The sequence below is a fragment of the Equus caballus genome, chromosome 23 (assembly GCF_041296265.1).
Source record: "Equus caballus isolate H_3958 breed thoroughbred chromosome 23, TB-T2T, whole genome shotgun sequence".
Taxonomy (NCBI): domain Eukaryota; kingdom Metazoa; phylum Chordata; class Mammalia; order Perissodactyla; family Equidae; genus Equus; species Equus caballus.
Window position 1 is genome coordinate 59,698,693 of NC_091706.1, and position 18,061 is coordinate 59,716,753.

The window sequence follows — 18,061 nt, forward strand, 5'->3', positions numbered from 1 at the left end:
AAAAGATCACCTAAAATTTAAAAAGTGGTTAAAAAATAGAAATGACTAAGAGGAATTCCTAATACAAGGTTGTCTTATGGAAGTTTTTTTAAAAGTATATTTACTATATTCATACAGTGCAATCAAACATAAATGGCACTTAAACAACACTACATCTTTATTTACCACCAGTACCTTCAAAGGAGGCTAGAAAATGTATTAAATTAACTTTATTTCCCATCCAGAATGCACACAATCTTAACTACTAGCCACAAATAAAAGAAAAATAAAATGAATGATATTTAAATGCTTCTAATTAAACTAACAGGTTTCAGCTGTGTCCATATTAGCATTGAGTCAAGAGAAAATAATGTATGTAAAATAGTCTAAATAAAACTATATTTATTCACTATTTGCATTAACTGTAGAACTGATTCTGGAAGTGACTGAGTGTGACAAATTATACCTCTTACCAGATGACATATTAGAAAGAATGTTAGACTGGAGACAGGATCCTTGCTCTCTTAGGCTCTTCCCCTAATTAGCTGTAGGATTTTAGGCAGTCACTTAACCGTTAAGCCTTTGTTATAGATTCACCCACTGTTAACATGTGGGTGTGATTCTTATTCTATAGATCAGATATTTAGATTCTAGCCCTTTGTATTAAGGTATAGTTATTGCGGCAAAGACTACAAAATGTTCATCAAAACACACTGCCTTTTCTTCTGAGGCACACAGTAACTATATTTCCTGTGACCATAAGACTGAGTTTTAGACAATGGAATACGAGTGGATATGATGTATGCTCATAAAACCCTCCACTTTCTAGCTGGTTGGCATGGAGAAGACTATGATGACCTGGAAAGCCACATGTTAAGGACGGTGTGGAAGAGGGCTCCCTTGCCAAACCGTTCACCCTTCTAAGATTCTGACCTGAATGAGAGGTAATTTCTATTGTGTTAAGTCACTTAAATTTTCAGTATTTGTGTTATAATAGATAGCACCACCTTAACCAGTATCTTAGCCTGCTCAGGCTGCCACAACAAAACACCACAGATTGGGTAGCTCACAAACAACAGAAATTCATCTCTCACAGTTCTGGAGGCTGGAAGTCCAAGACCAAGGTGCCAGTATGGTCGCGTTTTGGTGATGGCCCTCTTCCTGGTTTACAGCCAAGACTTTCCTGCTATGTGCTCTTATGTTAGAAGGAAGCAAGCGATCTCTCTGGAGCATCTTTTTTTTTTTTTTCCCCCTTGAGGAATATTAGCCCTGAGCTAACTACTGCCAGTCCTCCTCTTTTTGCTGAGGAAGTGTGGCCCTGAGCTAACATCCACATCCATCTTCCTCTTCTTTATGTGTGGGACGCCTACTACAGCATGGCGTGCCAAGCAGTGCCACGTCCACACCCGGGATCTGAACCGGCGAACCCCGGGATGCAGAGAAGCGGAGTGTGTGAACTTAACTGATGCGCCACTGGGCAGGCCCCTCTGGAGCATCTTTTTTAAGAGCAGTAATCCTGTTCAGGAGGGCTCCACCCCCATGACCTAATCAGTTCCCAAAGGCTCACCTGCTAATACCATCATTTTAGGGGATTAGGATTTCAACATAGGAATTTAGGGAGGACACACACATTCAGATATATAGCAACTAGCACAGTCATCCTGAATGTAGGACATATTGTGTCACCGAGGGCTAAGGATGCCATTCACTGTGTAATAGTGGAGAACGTCAAGCTCTGTAATTGGATTTCAGAAATGTGAGGAAGAATACCTGGTCCACCGCAGACCAGGAATCATACCATTTCTAGGCGGAAAGAGGGAATTTGCCATACGGAAAGCAGCCATCAGCTAGATAAACTACCTCTGATTTGGTACTGCCTTTTGCAGGCTGGAGCTGAGGGAATATAGACTCCAGACCAGGACTGGAGTAAGACAGCTATAGCAGAAGTGAAACACCTATACTTTCTAAGTTGAACTATATATGTTTCTTGTATTCATTTCCTTTTTCTTGTCTCTTGATATTTATTAATGTATTAATTCTGAATTCCAACTTGGTTCAGGTATTCTAAGGTATATCAAGGAAGGGATTTGTGACCACCACGTTTTACTTTCATCTATATCCTATAATTCAATGATACCTCTCATTGGTATCTTAGAATAAAGTGTAAAATTCTAGGCATGGAAGAAAACTTATAGTAAAACAAAGCAAGGAAATTGGTCAAAATGAAGAACTTTATGAGTAGATGGAGGACAATTTTAAATGTAAGTTTACTGAGCCATCAAAAGTGAAGATTGCATGTGTGCTCTTTTAAAAGCTGCCTTCTGCTAACACGTATTTCCTCACCTTAGTCAGGCAAGGAGTGCAAATTAGGTAATAGGGATCTTGAATGTGCCTAGTTCATCATCTGAAAGTACTTTAGATTACTACTGCAACCAACGCGTCAAAATGCCTGCTAAATTTTTTTTTGGAAGTGAAGAGTTAAATCATAATGGAGAAATCATAATGGGGATTCACAATGGGGATTCAGTTAATCATATTGGGGAAAGAATGGCAGTATGCTCATGACAGTTGTTCAACAAATATTACTTTGTATCAAGCATTAGTCAGGCACTGTGCTAAATACTAGAATGAGATTATATGGCCTCTACTCTCATGGATGTTAAATACTACCGGGATACTGACAATGAAAGTAAAACAGTTTGCTAAATACTATGAAGTGATACGTACTGAACTTCCCTGGCAATATATGAGGGTCTCCTAAATAATAAATGTTATCATTTATTTGTCACACATGCACCATGTGCTTCACCAATCTTAGCTCATTCTGCCTTTCCCAACAACCCTATGAAGTAGCTGTCATTAGGATACTTTACAGGAGAGTAAAATAAAGATGAGAAAGGCTGTATAGCTTTCCCAAGACCATGCAGCTAGTGAGTAGCAGAGCTGAGATTTGGATCCAGGCCTCTTAATTCCAAAGCTCACGCCTAAGAGCCAGGGATGGGAACCGAGCAGAGGCAGCCTCAGGCATTATTTTGAGGATGTTGGAAGGCTCAACAGGAGAGTGCTGCGATTTATTACTAATGTCTGTTATGGGTGTGGAATAAAGAAGTGACAGCACAAACACCGTAACTGATATTATATCTGAAACATGCTACCTTTCATGGCCATGCCGTGCAAAGAGAATGTGAGGATCAGGAGGGAGAAAGGGGGAATATGTGTTATGCTTAAAACGGACACGATTAGAAGACTGAAGTTGAGATCTGACTCAAATACTATGTTTGCTTTAATTCATTTTCTCCCTTTTTTAACACCAAGAGTTTATTTTTGATTAGTTTGGTAGTGATCCAGCTAACAGACTTTACTGACTTGACTGATATCACAGCCAGACTGCCCTGCCACTGAATATGGTCTAACCTGTTGGTCTAATCTGAATGCAACATTTTGTTTTCCCCTAGTAGAACACAAAGAAGGGAAATGAAAATATCCTTTTTGAAATGAAATAATTCCTTTACGAGAAAAATTCCACAGAAATATTTATATTTACAATTTGGTTTAAGCTATTATTTTCCTAGCTAGCTACAAATAGAATCAGTACCTACTGGATATGGATGCTATTTAACGGCTCTGCACCAGGAGGTTAGATTAGGTGTGTTAGAGGCCTTCAAGTCATAAGCTGATGTATCAGAATCACCTGCTTTTTTTTAAAACAGGAATTCTTAAGCTCCACTACATTCATACCCAGGTTACCATTTTATTTCTATATAGCACAGGTCTAGGGACAATATATGCCAAGCTCTAAACTCAATGAAGATGGCATTTTTCTCTCACTTCTATGATTTTAGGATGTCTATGAAATATTTAAATTTCATTATAGGACAGTTTTAAATAAAATGAAACAAACACTACTCAGTCCTACCAGGAGTCAGACACAGGGCTAGTTATTATGACATACATAGACTCCCAGGGTTCTTAACAGAGTTTTAATTCCAGTGGTTATATGAATTTCAGTGATCATTTATTCCTGAGGGTACAATAGATGGGATTATACATTTGAACAAGATTCTTAATTATGATATACTATGCTGTCAGTGTACACAAGATTTTAATCACATTACTGAGGAAATAAATACAAAGCCAGGAGTTTGCTGTCAGCACAATGACAACTCTATCTGATCGGAGCCAAACACATGACTGATTCTGTTTGTCTAGCTCTGTCAGCCATGGAAGCACCACTCCTCCAGGGTGATGTGGTTGCTTGTAAATTGTCAAAGGAGCCAATAAAGAAACACATGGTATATCTTGGAAATTTCTCATCTGGTTGTGATTCTTTGGGATAATAGAACTAATATCTGATTTATCTCCGTTTATCTGTTTATCTAGTGTAGGGCCCTAGATAGAGAAGAAGTTCAATAATTATTTTTGAGTAGTAAACTATTCATTATTTAACCATTTAAAAATTCTTGTAATAACTGCACAATGTATGAAAGGAGTTTCTCCCCTACTTCCTTCAACTTCTATCATTTCTGGGACTGGTAATCTGGTAAGGAGCCCACACTCCTGTCAAAACCTCCAAAATCTACTTTTAAATACTCGATACAATGACTTACAAATATAAACAAGGAAGTAAGAGTGTGCATACACCGGAAAAACTGGGGCAATTTTTATTGATAAATGCATCCTGATGTACATTATAAACAGTTTCATCCAATCTTAAAAAAGAAAAAAAACTATTTCAAAATGAGAATGGTTCTCAATAGAAAATATTTTCACCAAAGTTTGCAAATTTAAAGCTTTCCCCTTACTGCTCCAGTATATTCTAATCCTCTGATACATTCCTGTATGAGTGTACGCAGGTTTCTCTCTGGCTTCCATTCAGGCATCAAAGAGCCCCATATACTGGGCACCTCATCCATCTCTCCAACTTCTTCCCCGAATTCCTTTTTCTTATGTGCAGCTTACTTCAACTACATGTTAAAAGAAAGCAGTATGATTTTGCTAATATTCATTAATGTGAGCCTGATTAATAAGGTAGTTTTTCAAGGAGTCTTTGTTCTTTTTCAGGATAGTTGCTTATTCACCCGTGTCTATGTCTCATCTCAAAATTTTAGGCTTGGTGATAAGTATTCTTGCATGCAGCCCTATGAACTTGACATACCTCCTCTTGCTATGAGTTAATCTGGTCCCAGTTTTCAACTGACCTATGGGCTTATATTTTCTATTAATTTTGTGAGAATATTTTTTAAAAGAGACTGATGATATTAATTGTAAGTTGACCATGCACTGCATTAAAAATACTCAAAGTATACATATATAGTTCCAATTTAACATCTTTCAGGAATGAATATTCTGGAGAACGAACACACACACACTATGTATACAATACGTATTTTCAAATTACCTTTACGAAATTTGAGCATACCAATTATCCTCAGCAAATGAATTTAATTAGTTTACATAGTTTATCCCTACTGAAAACAAAATTACTTAGAAATTAGGAAAGATTAGAGCTTTAGAACTCTAGTCATGAAGTTAGTGTGCATTCGCGCATTCTGAAAATACCTCCATGCTGACTCCTACTGAAAGAGCGACTTCATCTGAACAGCATGAAGGAATCCAAACACAGAGCTTTTATTCCTCTCAAAGATATATGCTATCTTTGTTTCCCACCGAGTTTAAAAAATTCCTCTCCACAGATCCTTTGTTCCTTTTTCTTCTTCCCTTAGTTACATTTTCCTTCACCCTTTTCAAATGTGTAAGTGATTGTCCTCTGTGAGCCTGCTGTGCAAAGAGCCTGTGTTAAGGTTGAAGAATATTCACAAGTGTGCACACACCATGCTCCGTGTACGCTGTACGTTGTAGTTTGAATCAGTAATAGGTTATGAAAGCAATTTAAAGAATAATTACAGAATTTCTTAAAACATGGAATGGACTGGAATGGGACAGGGCAGAACACAATTAAAAAAAATCAGAGAGCATCGCATGCACTGACAGCCTTCCATATTCATGGGTTTCGCATCCGTGGATTCAACCGGATTGAACACATAGGACTGATTGTATTTACTGCATGAAGGCCATGCCATTTTATAGAAGGGATTTGAGCATCAGTGGACTTTGGTATCCGTGGGGGCTTCCTGGAACCAATCCCCCTTGGATACTGAGGGAGAACTATATAAGAGTAAAGGGTTATTATTGTTTAATAAAACTTTCAATTTAGTAAGCGCGTGTGTGTGTGTATGTGTGTAGTAGGTTGCAATGTGAAATGTTACTTACTCTGGATCATAGTCAAAACACTTTGAAAGCCACTTTAATACAGGATATGAGATCCATCTGCACTCTTCATAATGGTGAAGTCTACTTCATCATCATATCCAAAGTCATACTCCTTCTTTATAATCCAGCATAGTGACAGCTAGCTTTTCCCTCCTACGGCAAAACATGCCATAATATAAGTTTTTGATAGTTCATGTGACTATTTTATTTAAGCTATTTTTATATTATTCTTTAACTACATGCTACTCTTAAAGTTTAAACAAAATCGTGAACCACACAGTTCACTGCATGCATGAACAGATCATAAAAATGATAATCTTTTTAATTACAGTAGCAGCTAACCCCGATATGAGATTTAATATCTCACATGATCAGCAACTCACTTCCTTGCCACCAAGGCTGTTTGGTCAAGTAGGAGCAAAGACAGTCAAATAAAATTTTCAAATGAAGTAGATTTTAATCATATGCATGTACTACCTCAATCTGCACAATTATTCGCGAATCTGACCTAAAGATTAGGAACTCTATCACAAGTTTTCTTTCGAGAAGTTTATTTAACTAAAAACACCTTATTGCATATATATTAAGCAATAAATGCAGATAAACTGATTGCAAGTAAATATCAAGATTTCCTTGGCAACCTCAAATAGCAAATCCATTTCTCCCACCATGTGGTAGTGGGATTTTATTTATTTCCTCCATTGGCTCTGAGAAGGAGCGTCCACTTGCTTCACTATTTAGCCCCAACACTCTCGGTTTTCCAGGCAAGTATTAAATCTTGGAATTCCTTCTACAATTTGTCTTGGCATAACTCTTATTTCTCATTTGTATTGGTACTTGATTTCACCTTTTTGATTGCTTGAGTTATGTTCTCTTCTCTTTCCGCTATCTGGGACGATATAAGACAACGTCATTAAAGTCTCCATCTCTTTCTGTCTCAAAGAGAGGTCTCTCTACCCCATAGAATTCTCCAGTATCTTCATTGCCTGTTCAATCCTTACATCTACCTTCTTTTAAATTCTACTATGGTAGCCCTTAATATTACGTGTGTGTGTGTGTGTACACAACAATACTGTTATGTTCTTTAAAAAAGCAAAATAATGAATTTAACATGGCTATTTCTGATTATCATCACCAGCATTCAATAATCTGGGCTATGTTTGCAGAAATGATATGCTGTTCTGTTGATTTTCAGGTGATTTAAGAAGTTTAAAGTTGCACATTTTTTATTCATGGCTAAAAATATTCAGCAATGTGACTCGCCTCAACTTCAAACACCATAACAAACATGGATTTTCAATATGGCTCCGAAGAGACAACAGTGATAATTGTTTAAACACATATTGAAAAACAATATTTTGCATAGGTAAGAATTGGAACAAATGTGTCAGTGGGGTACAAAGTTAATTTGATATATGAATAGAACATACACAGATCTGAGCAAATAATAATTTACTCTGGACAAACATGATTGTCAGCAGAACACTCTGCCCTGTTGCCAGTGTACTAGACCTGGCTGCTTGGACATTGTGAAGGAGCACTAAGGAGAGCATTTGCACACAGCAGCTAAAGTTCTGAAGACAGAGTTGACACAAGGACAGTGCTTTGATAGAATTTAATATTCAGAGAACAATGTGGTCTCAGATCTGAGATCAGTAATTCTCCAGCCAGCGTGCGGGACTCAGTTCCTGGAGGAGAATTCACCTGTGCTCTGCCACTACAAATACCCTTGCTGCACTCTTGTTTCCTCTGTGAAGTCTTCTCACGCCACTCAGGTGAGTGCTCTGACCCTGGCTCTGCTGGCTTCAGATTTTTATTTCCTTGTAAATTAATGTGTGGTATTCTTTAACTTCTACTTTTACCACAAGTGTTTTTATGGGTTGAACTGTATTCTGCAAAAAGATAGGCTCCAGTCCAAATCCCCAGTACTTTTGAATGTGATCTTCCTTAGAAATAGAGTCTTCGCAGACATAATCAAGAGAGGTCACACTGGAGTAACATAGACACTAAATCCAATATGACTAGTGTCCTTATAAGAAGAGGAAAAGGGACACAGACACACAGGAAGAACACCGTGCAAGAATGGAGGTAGAGATGGGAGTGATGCAGCTTCAAGTCAAGGAAATCAAGGATTATCAGCATCACCAGAAGCTAAGAGAAAAGCATGGAACAGATTCTTTCCTAGAGCCTTCAGAGAGAGCAGGGGCTTGTTGACACCTTTATTTCAGACTTCGAGCCTTCAGAACAAAACCGTAAGATAATAAATCTCTGTTGTTTTGGCCCCCACCCCCACCCCTGGTTTGTGTACTTTGTTATGGCAGCCCTAGGAAACTAGCGCAGGTGTGCATTTATACAACATACTAACTTTATTTGCTCTTCTCATTGATCTGTATGGTTCTGCAGCATGTGTGAGAAGGTTAGGATTAAGCAACTGCCCTTATTCTACAGGAACTCAGAATTTTGACCACTTTTATAGTTGTATAGATAAGAAAGAGACAGTGGACTAAAACGACCAGTAGAGGACTGAATGGGGAGAATAAGAGAAAACAACAACAAAGAGAAGAAACAGCATGATAACTGGGAGCAGTGAAGTTGGGTTTCCTCTCTTCTGGAGGTGACAACTGAGAAGGTGACTAAAATTTGCTTTTTCTGGAACTTACAAGCTCAAGAATTATAGTGATTCTATCTGGGACACTTTATGGTCTTATCAGAATCTAATCTAGGGTCAAGCAGGAGAGGTTATGAGCAGCAGGTCCACGGACTCTCCAAGCCTTTGTTTTCTCTAATCTCAAAGTCAGTCTTGATTATGCCCTGTGTAGGTCAATGCCAGGACATGGGGAAAAGAATGCCCAGTCATCTGAAGGAGAAAATCGCTCTCACTAGGTTTTATCTTACTGCATTCTTTATTATTTGTCTAGAAGAGTTCCCCTTGGAACAATATCCTTGATAGCTCCCAGCATCTATTTCATGATCTACAAAATTTCAACTGGTTCCATTCCTATCTAAAATGATGCCTCCATTCCTGTCTCCTCTTCCTCTTTCATCTCAAACTCCTTATGCCTCATTTTATAAGCTAAGAAAAGCTCACCTGACTTATTACCCCTAAAGTACCAACTAAAATAAAGATTTCTCATAAAGACTTAATTAAATAAGGTATACAAGAGAGAAATTATTCCAAGCATATATTTTACATTTATTAACTTTCATTTAAAATTTCAATTTATGTGAGTATATGTTCATTTCACATTTTTAACGTGATTTCTCTTTCTCTCTCTCATTCTCTATCTTTGATGTTTAATAGAAATAATTTTAGCTACAGAAAATTAAAAGATAATCCCGTAACATATTTGTGAACTGTGGTGTTTTGTGTGTGTGTGTGTTTGTGCTTGCGCGTGGATTTAAAAGACAGACAATTTACCAATTCAGAATTTAAAACTTCGCTAATCCTGCCATGAACACCTTCATCAAGACCTTTTTGGTAAATCAACGTTTAGACAGCATATTCAGAAATGCCACAAATTAAAAGCACATGTATTAACTATTATGTGGCACAAGACCATGCTGTACACATTCTACCAGCACACAATATTATTTAATTCTATTTACTTTGTCAGATAGATGTATTTATATCTACTGAGACACAAAAATGAAGATACTTTCCTGGGCTATAGAACCAACAAGAGAAAAAACAGAAATGCGAATTCAGGTCTATATGACAACAAGTCTACGTTCTTTCTATTCTCCTATCTTACTATCAGATGCACAGTAAACATTCATACACATACAACACACAAACTATATACATACCAATTATTAAGAACATTGACTCAAGAGTTAGTTTCCTTAGATTGAAATCACAGCTCCATGTATTAACTATGCCTCCTCGGGCAAGTTAATTAATTTTTATGTGGCTCACTGTCTTCATCTATAAAATGGGGTTCACAATAGTATGTTCTTAGCAGGAGTGCTGTAAACATTAAATGAGTTAATATATCTGCAGTATTTTGAAAGTATCTGCCACGTAGTAAGTATAAAAATTAGTACTATCTTATTCATACACCAGCAATAAGCTGTATTATTCACATAAACATAAATATTTATGTGTGTGTGTATATCATAGAATCATCATGATAGTGATTATATAAACCATGAAATACAAAGTGTCCAATTTTATTGTCAATATAAATATGCTCAATCTCAGCGTGATTTGAATTTAGCCTAATATCTATCCTTCTGTGTTTCAGCCTAGACTAACCATCAATGAGAAAATGAAATATAAGGAAATTATGACATATATATCAACAAGAATGAAAGAATCTCCATTATTTATCATTCAAACACAGGGCAAACTATTTGATAACACCTTTGCCATGTTTCTTGTTCCACATTCTTTTCCTTCAGGAAAAAGGTAAATTGCCAATTCAGAGCTCCAACTGCTATGCCAACTAATACTAATATATATCAGCTCTTGTTTTTACTCTCAGTCCAAAGACAGACTCACCCACAATATGAATAGCCAGTATAATTTATAATCTCTTGATTTAGTCCAAAATGTCCCAGGTGTCTGGCACCCAGAGCTTTAAGAGGATCTTTGAGGATTAGTCTGGTACATCTATCTTATCAGATACGCTTCATGGTTGATGCATAAAAATTCTTAACAAAAGAGAAATGAAGCCTTGGGGCATATGGTTCAGGACTGTCCTCTGCACTATTAATGGACAAGTATCTTTGGTTCATTTCAGTGACCTTTCTTGGGCTTTTTCCTCTCCTTTCTTGCAGCAAAAGCACAGAATAGCAGCTCGTAACTGAGTAGAGGCAGGTTTTCTTAGCTGTCTTTACCGATTAAATATTCAGCCATAAGCAGAGTAGAGTTGTGTCACTTTACACGATCAAATGAATCAGAGACTTTAAGTCAGACATAGGAAAGGCCAAGATAAGTGAATGAAAATTGTCCCCTGAAACAGAGGCTGTAGACCTGGTGTTCTCCAAGGTCCCTTGATGCTCTGATGCAGCATTAGCAGTATTAGCTTTGGGAAACAGTAATGCAGTAGTGATGGTTTAAATCAGGCACCACAGATTCAGGCTGAACTCTACTGCTCACGGTACTTCACTCTGCAACTCTACAGCAGCCTGGCTTAAACTCTCCCCAAGTGACCTTGTTAAGCATGACATTTCTGACTGTCGAACTTAAGAGAATTTTGTTTACAACATCATAAGTGCAATTATTTTGATACTAGCTGTGATAAAATCTTCAAGTGAATTATCATTTAAAAAGTCTTTCTGAAAAGTAAAGGCAGGAAAGTTTTGAAAAATCTACAAAGTTGTAGAGACACTATATACTTGATACCGAACAATTCTTACAAGTCATGTCACACATGAGGACTTTTATTAGTCACCAGTGAGAGATTGGGGCCATCGGTTGAATTCCATGGATAAGCTACTTTATTCCGTACACCCAGTTATTAACTTTTGGACTACAGAAATTTGCATTTTGGACTTCTCTGCGCTCCATTATATATTTATTTCCCAAAATATAGGCCTGAATAATATTTACCAAAGCACAGACCTTCCAATACCTGTAAAATAAGATGGTTTTTAATATATGTAGCAGATCTTGGCAGGGCTCCCACCATATCAGACCTGTCAGTACTCCCTCACCTCATTTCCAGGTTTTCTATGTTTGTATACCTGAAAGCATTTTTGCTGAAACCTTAGAAGTTTAGGACAGAAAGGCAAGCCAGAAATACAGGACAATTAACACCTCCCTGAGAGCTGCTCTCAACCAATATTTCCAGAAACTGGTGGGTAAATACCCCAGCCTGTTCTTGCTATAAGTAGATAAATCACAGCCATGCGCTTTGCAGCATTTCCCAGGGGGACTAAGTTTCAGTTACCACTGTGGAAGCTGGCTGTCATCCTTCCATTATTTCACTTCTCTTCTTCTCTTCCAGTTCCACACACTTTCTAAATAAACTACTTGCATTCTAATTCTGCTCCTGGAAGAACCAAAATTTAGACAATGTGCATCTACATTCCTTAAATAAACATTTGCTAAGCATCTTGTACGTCCTAGTACCTAGAAATAAAGCAGTCAACAAAATGGTCAGAAAGTCCCAGCTTTAATGGAAGTTTCAATTCTGGTGGATAAAAACAGGAAGAAAAGATAATGAGGGAGGGAAGGAAGGAGGGAGGGAGGGAGGAAGGAAACACAGACATGAATGTGTGTGTGAGAGTGAGTGTGTGTGTGTATGTGATAGAAAGAGAGAGAGAGAACAAAGGGATAGGAAGTTAAGGGAGTGCAGAGGATGGGGAATGGAGTAATGATGGTCAGGGAAGACCTCATTGATAAGATGATATTGGAATAGAGATTGAAGAAAATGAACAGACTACTCATGTGGGTGTTGCTGGTACAAGAAATGTTCCAGGCTTAGAAAACAGTGGTGCAAGGATCCTAAATCAGAAATATGCCTGATGTTCTAGATGACCATCAAGGAGACCAACATGTCCGGAATGAAGTAAACAAGGAGAGTAACAAGAGGAAGTCAGGGAATATTTTGTAGGGACAGCTTAAGGACTTTTGTTTATATGGTGAATGAAATGAGAAGCCACAGAAGGTTCTGATAAGAGGAGCACTGTGATCTGACTTAAGTTTTAACACCACCACTGGCAGCATGGAGAACAGCCTGCGGGATTCGGGGCACATTTTGACAGCAGAACCAACAGGTTTTGCTAATGGAGTGTAAATGAGGTGGGAAAGACAGAGAGGATTCAGGCATAATCCTAAGGTTTTTGATCTCAGTAGCTGGATGGCAGGAGATAAGGGAAACTACAGAAGGAATTTGATCATGGGCATGTTCAGTTTAGGCTCTATTTGAAATCCAAGTAAACAAGATGAGTATACAGGCAGACATAAGAATCTAGAATTTCTTAGGAGTCAAGGGCTGGAGATGTACATTCAAGAGTTGTCAGCACTCAGATGTAACTTGAAAGCCATAAGACTTGATGAAATCGTTTGGAGAGACAGAAGAGACGACTTCTGAGGACTAAGCCCTGACCACTCCAACATCCACAGGTCTGGATGATGAGCATGAATTAGCAAAGGATATCGAGAAGAAGCAGGGAATGAAGCAGCAAGAGGTCCATAACAGAACTGCATGTACTTTTGTCTACTTTTCTGCAAATTACAAACTTTCTAAAATGCACATATATTCCTGTTATTTAAAAAAATGACACAGGGGCCAGCCCAGTGGCACAGCGGTTATGTTCACACATTCCACTTCCCATGGCACCGCCTGGCAAGCCATGCTGTGGCAGGCGTCCCACATATAAAGTAGAGGAAGATGACCACGGATGTTAGCTCAGGGCCAGTCTTCCTCAGCAAAAAGAGGAGGATTGGCAGCAGATGTTAGCTCAGGGTTAATCTTCCTCAAAAAAAAAAAAAAAAGAAAGAAACAGGCAAATTTTTTTGCTCCAAAAATAGCTAAAATACATCAAATTTTTTGGCTAAAATCCACAACAATTTTCTTATTTATTATATAACCTAATATTACTACTCAATAAGAAATCAGAGAAATTTTTTCCATGAATTAAGTTATAGACTGTATGTATTCAGATTTCTTTAAAATGGATATCACTAGAGAATGTATGAAGCTAAAGTTGAGATAAATGTGGTTAACTCCAAATTGCAATGTACATAAGAATCATCTGGTAGGCTAACTCAAAAAAACTATATATAAAAAATATATATATATATATGAATATATATTTCAAGAGGTCCAACAAGGAATCTGCATTTTAAATAAGACTCCTGAGAATTTTCACTTTACAGATGAAAAAAACAAAAGAGAGTCTTAGAGGGATTAAGTTATGGCAGTTCTCACAGCTACTAAATGGTGAAATTGGTATCTGAATGCAGACAAAAAAGCAAAATACATAACTAAATATTAAAGAAACACATTATTCTTTTAGAATTTACAGAATTATTTAAAATAAGAACGGTATGATCAACATGATCTGAAAATTCCAAACGAGGACCAGCACCAGTGGCTTAGTGGTTGAGTTTGGCATGCTTTGGTTCGGCAGCTGGGCGTGGACCTACACCACTCGTCAGTGGTCATGCTGTGGCAGCAGTTCACACACAAAACAGAGGAAGATAGGCCATAGCTGTTAGCTCAGGGCAAATCTTCCTCAGCAACAAAGAGGAAGATTGGCAAGAGATGTTGGCTTAGGGTGAATATTCCTCAGCAAAAAAAAAAAAAAGAAATTCAAATGAAACCACTAGCTTTATAAGGAATAAGTAGTGTAATGGAAAAGGAGGAAGGGTCTGTGATTTTGTGTCCAAACTCTCCCACTAATTAATTATGTGGCAATAAGAAAATTATGCAACCTACCTAAGACTTAATCTCTTCATCTATAAAATGAAAACAGCATCTATCCTCACAGTATTCACACTGGTTTCAAAACACAACTAACACATTGATTTTTTAATCTAGAATGTTCTGCAGATATAAGTACAAAGTCATCCCTATGTCTTTCATATGTGTACACTAAATTTACATTACTGTACATATATAAAATATAATTATTAGAAGCAAAAGTAAACACTTCCAAATAAGTGGATGAAAACCGAATAGCAACTTATGTTCAGAGCTGAATGTGAGCACCATTTATGGGTGGGTGGATTTCTTCTTCAGTAGTCCCAGTCAGAGTTATCTTCATACTTTGTTCTAGCACCTACTGGGACACATTCATCACTATCTCTAGGGTCTAAGAATTGGCATCCTTATCTTCCCCCTCTTAGTCATTAGAAGAGACAAGCTTCACTCAATTAGACGCAGTGAGAAGGATCTTCTTGTCTTCTGTAGGTCTATCCTAAGATATGTACAGTTGTGAAAGATGAACAGAAAAAAATTACTCAAGAAGTAACGGTCACAGAGATATTCCAGCAAATATGTCTCCAGAAACATCAGAAAGGTCACCAAGGCATTATCAACTTCATAAAACATTGAAAATATAAATTAATTTAATAATTGGCCCTGATCCCTTGGCTACTGATCACTGACCAGAACTTTAAATTATTATCCATCATCTACATAGACATACTTTGTGTCTATACTTGGTAAACAAATCAGCCTGACTTCCTTTAGCATTTTACTATTCATTTGCCACATTTTTTTTAAGAAACGTCATACCTCATGAAGTAATTCTTCATATAAAGGCATTAGTTAACATCTATTCACTAGCTAAGAAACAGGAAGTTACTTTTTAATGTATTCAACCAACATAAATGTCAATGGCACAATCTGTAAACAGTACTGAAAATCTATAGGGAAAAAAGACAAGAAAAAATAATGGTAGTAATGACAATATTAGTTCACCTTTATCAGTGCTAACTATGTGTCAGACACTATGATAAGTACTTTGGCTGTATCATTCAATGTAATGTTCAAAACAACTTAAGAAGTATTATTTAATCATGCATACTTAGGGAAACAGAATTAAAGAACTTAAACAACTGCCCAAGTTCAAGTAGTTAGTAAATGGTGAGCCAGATTTTCATCACAGGTGAACCAACTCCAGAATTTGCACTGTTAACCACTCTAGCTTACTGTCTCCAGTTGAGCTCTATTGTTATTTTTCATGTGTTAGAGGATGTTATCATTGTAACATTGGTAGCTAACAAAATGGTAAATAATATTAAACATTTGTAGCATTATCATTACTATTCCTAGTAACAAAGATACAATTAGGACCTTTCCTAAGTACAAAAAATAGAAAAATCCAACATTAGCTTTAACAAAAACAAACTTCATGAAAGTTTTTTTTTAAAATTCAATTTCACATATACCTAGTAACTGAAAGTTTTTTATTTGAAGTAAGTGAAACAAAATATCCACTTTTATTCTTAGTCACCCGAAGTTCTCTCTCATACGTTTGGTATTGAAGAGTGAATAAATCTGTCCATATTATATCTTGATCCTCTGGAAATCATCTGTAATTTTAGGATACCACGAAAGGATCTTTTCTGTTAGCGAAAGATATTATGTTCAGGATAAAATCTCTATATTTCATCCAGTTTGTCTTCTTGCTTCCCAAAAGTTCTTAATTTCAGCCATCCCAAGATGACTACAGTTAAAAGAGCTTTTGGCAAGGGAAGCCTTAGACACAGGTTTTAGATCACTTCTCCCCAACCTAGTTGGTGAAATGGGAAAATCTTGAATTGACTGCAATCATCCTGTTAATACACAGAGAGGGAGAAGCCATTTATTCAGCCAGATTCTTCTAACGTCAATTGTTCCCCAGAGTGAAATACAGGCACTTTGAGAAACTCATTCACTTTTTCAGACCTCTTGGGAAGTTTGCAAAAACTGCTCCAAAGTGCTAAATGGCACCCCAGTGAGCTCTGAAAATGCATGTACCTAACAAAGTCCCCAACCCGCTTTTCAAATGTAGCTTATATTTTAGGGGGAGCATCTAATTTAATATTTTTTTATGAGTTTCTCTTGGTGGCTCACTTGATAGCTCTTTAGTTGCTATAGCTATAAAATGATCTAGATTAGCATAGAGCATCCCAAGATAGTAATGTAAAGAACCCTAAAACGTTTTCAACAATGGTGCAATTCCTTAGACTATGAAACATGGAAATATAGCCACTTGAGTGCTGATGCCTTTGAAATATAATGCTATGGGAACTTTGCTTTCATTGTGGGAAAGAACAAAAACTCATAATTAACTTGTAGTCCAGTGGTTGACAAAATGAAAAGGCCCTCAGCCCCAGATTCAGTTAACATACTTATCATATCCTTCTTGAAGTGCAGAAATATATTGGCTCGTGTTTAAATAAATCTCATATTTCTAGTGGGAGAACAGAAATTTCTTATATATGAAACATCTTATATATGGATGTCCATGATATATTTTCACTAAGGAAAATACTATAATAGCCAAATTTTATATGTAGTGACTAATATATTCTCAACTATCTAGACAGCTTAATACTAATATTCATTCCTTATCAGTCACTTCATCCCCTTACTAATTCTCCTTTATATTCCCCTCAAAATCTTTATTGCTTACTTGACTTCCTGACATTTAACATCCTGTTATTCATTCTTTCTTAATTTCCCCTCTCTGCTCTCAATTTCCTTCTCTCTTTTTAACCACGTGTAAGTACAAATTCAATAATTTTTCCCCAGTCATTACCTCCATAAAATTGATGACCTACTATGAGCTATGCAGCATATATGAGATGAGGTCTATGTTTCTTATTTCCTTCACATCTTTAAAGATGATCATAGGAAAATACGGTACAGTTAAATCCATGTGAATGAGTCTTTACCACCACCATGCCTGGCAATTCAAATTTCATGCCGAAGCCACAATGAAATGGATGTAAATAATTGAAATTTCTTGTCCCAAAGACTCCCCAGAGCAAACTGTCACTGGGTCAGGCTGGACCAGATGACATCACAGCAATAGACTATTCTGGGTTAGCACCTTAGAACTACTCTAGTTCTAGGTGTCGTTGCTATAAAATAATAATAGATACTGTAATATCAACTTGTATTTGAATGGTGCTTTATGTTCTTCAAAACACTATTGCATATATCTTTTCATATCCTGTTCATAACACTGTGAAATAACAGTAAGTGATTCAGAGGAAAAAAAATCCTGTATATTACAGCTACCTTTTATACAAGGAAACAAAGACCAAAAAAGAATAAGTGACTTGCTCAAAACCCAATTAATAACTATAGCCTCAACCCAAATTCCGGTCAAATGTTGCTAATAAAATGCTGCTGTGTGTCTGATT

At 36.9% G+C, this 18,061-nt stretch overlaps 1 protein-coding gene across 9 annotated transcripts in view; it reads right to left on the minus strand.

Moving 5' to 3' along the window:
- Positions 1-18,061, minus strand: part of LINGO2 (leucine rich repeat and Ig domain containing 2) — a 1,108,249-nt gene that overhangs the window by 910,460 nt on the left and 179,728 nt on the right. For 2 of the 9 annotated variants that reach the window (XM_070248730.1, XM_070248728.1), the window contains exon 1: positions 6,250-6,402. The exons of 6 other annotated variants lie outside the window; for them this stretch is intronic. The gene's annotated coding sequence lies outside the window, so the exon portion shown is untranslated. Of the gene's footprint in view, positions 1-6,249; positions 6,403-18,061 lie in introns of those variants that run through there. One more of the 9 variants, XR_011431583.1, reaches the window with a different exon arrangement.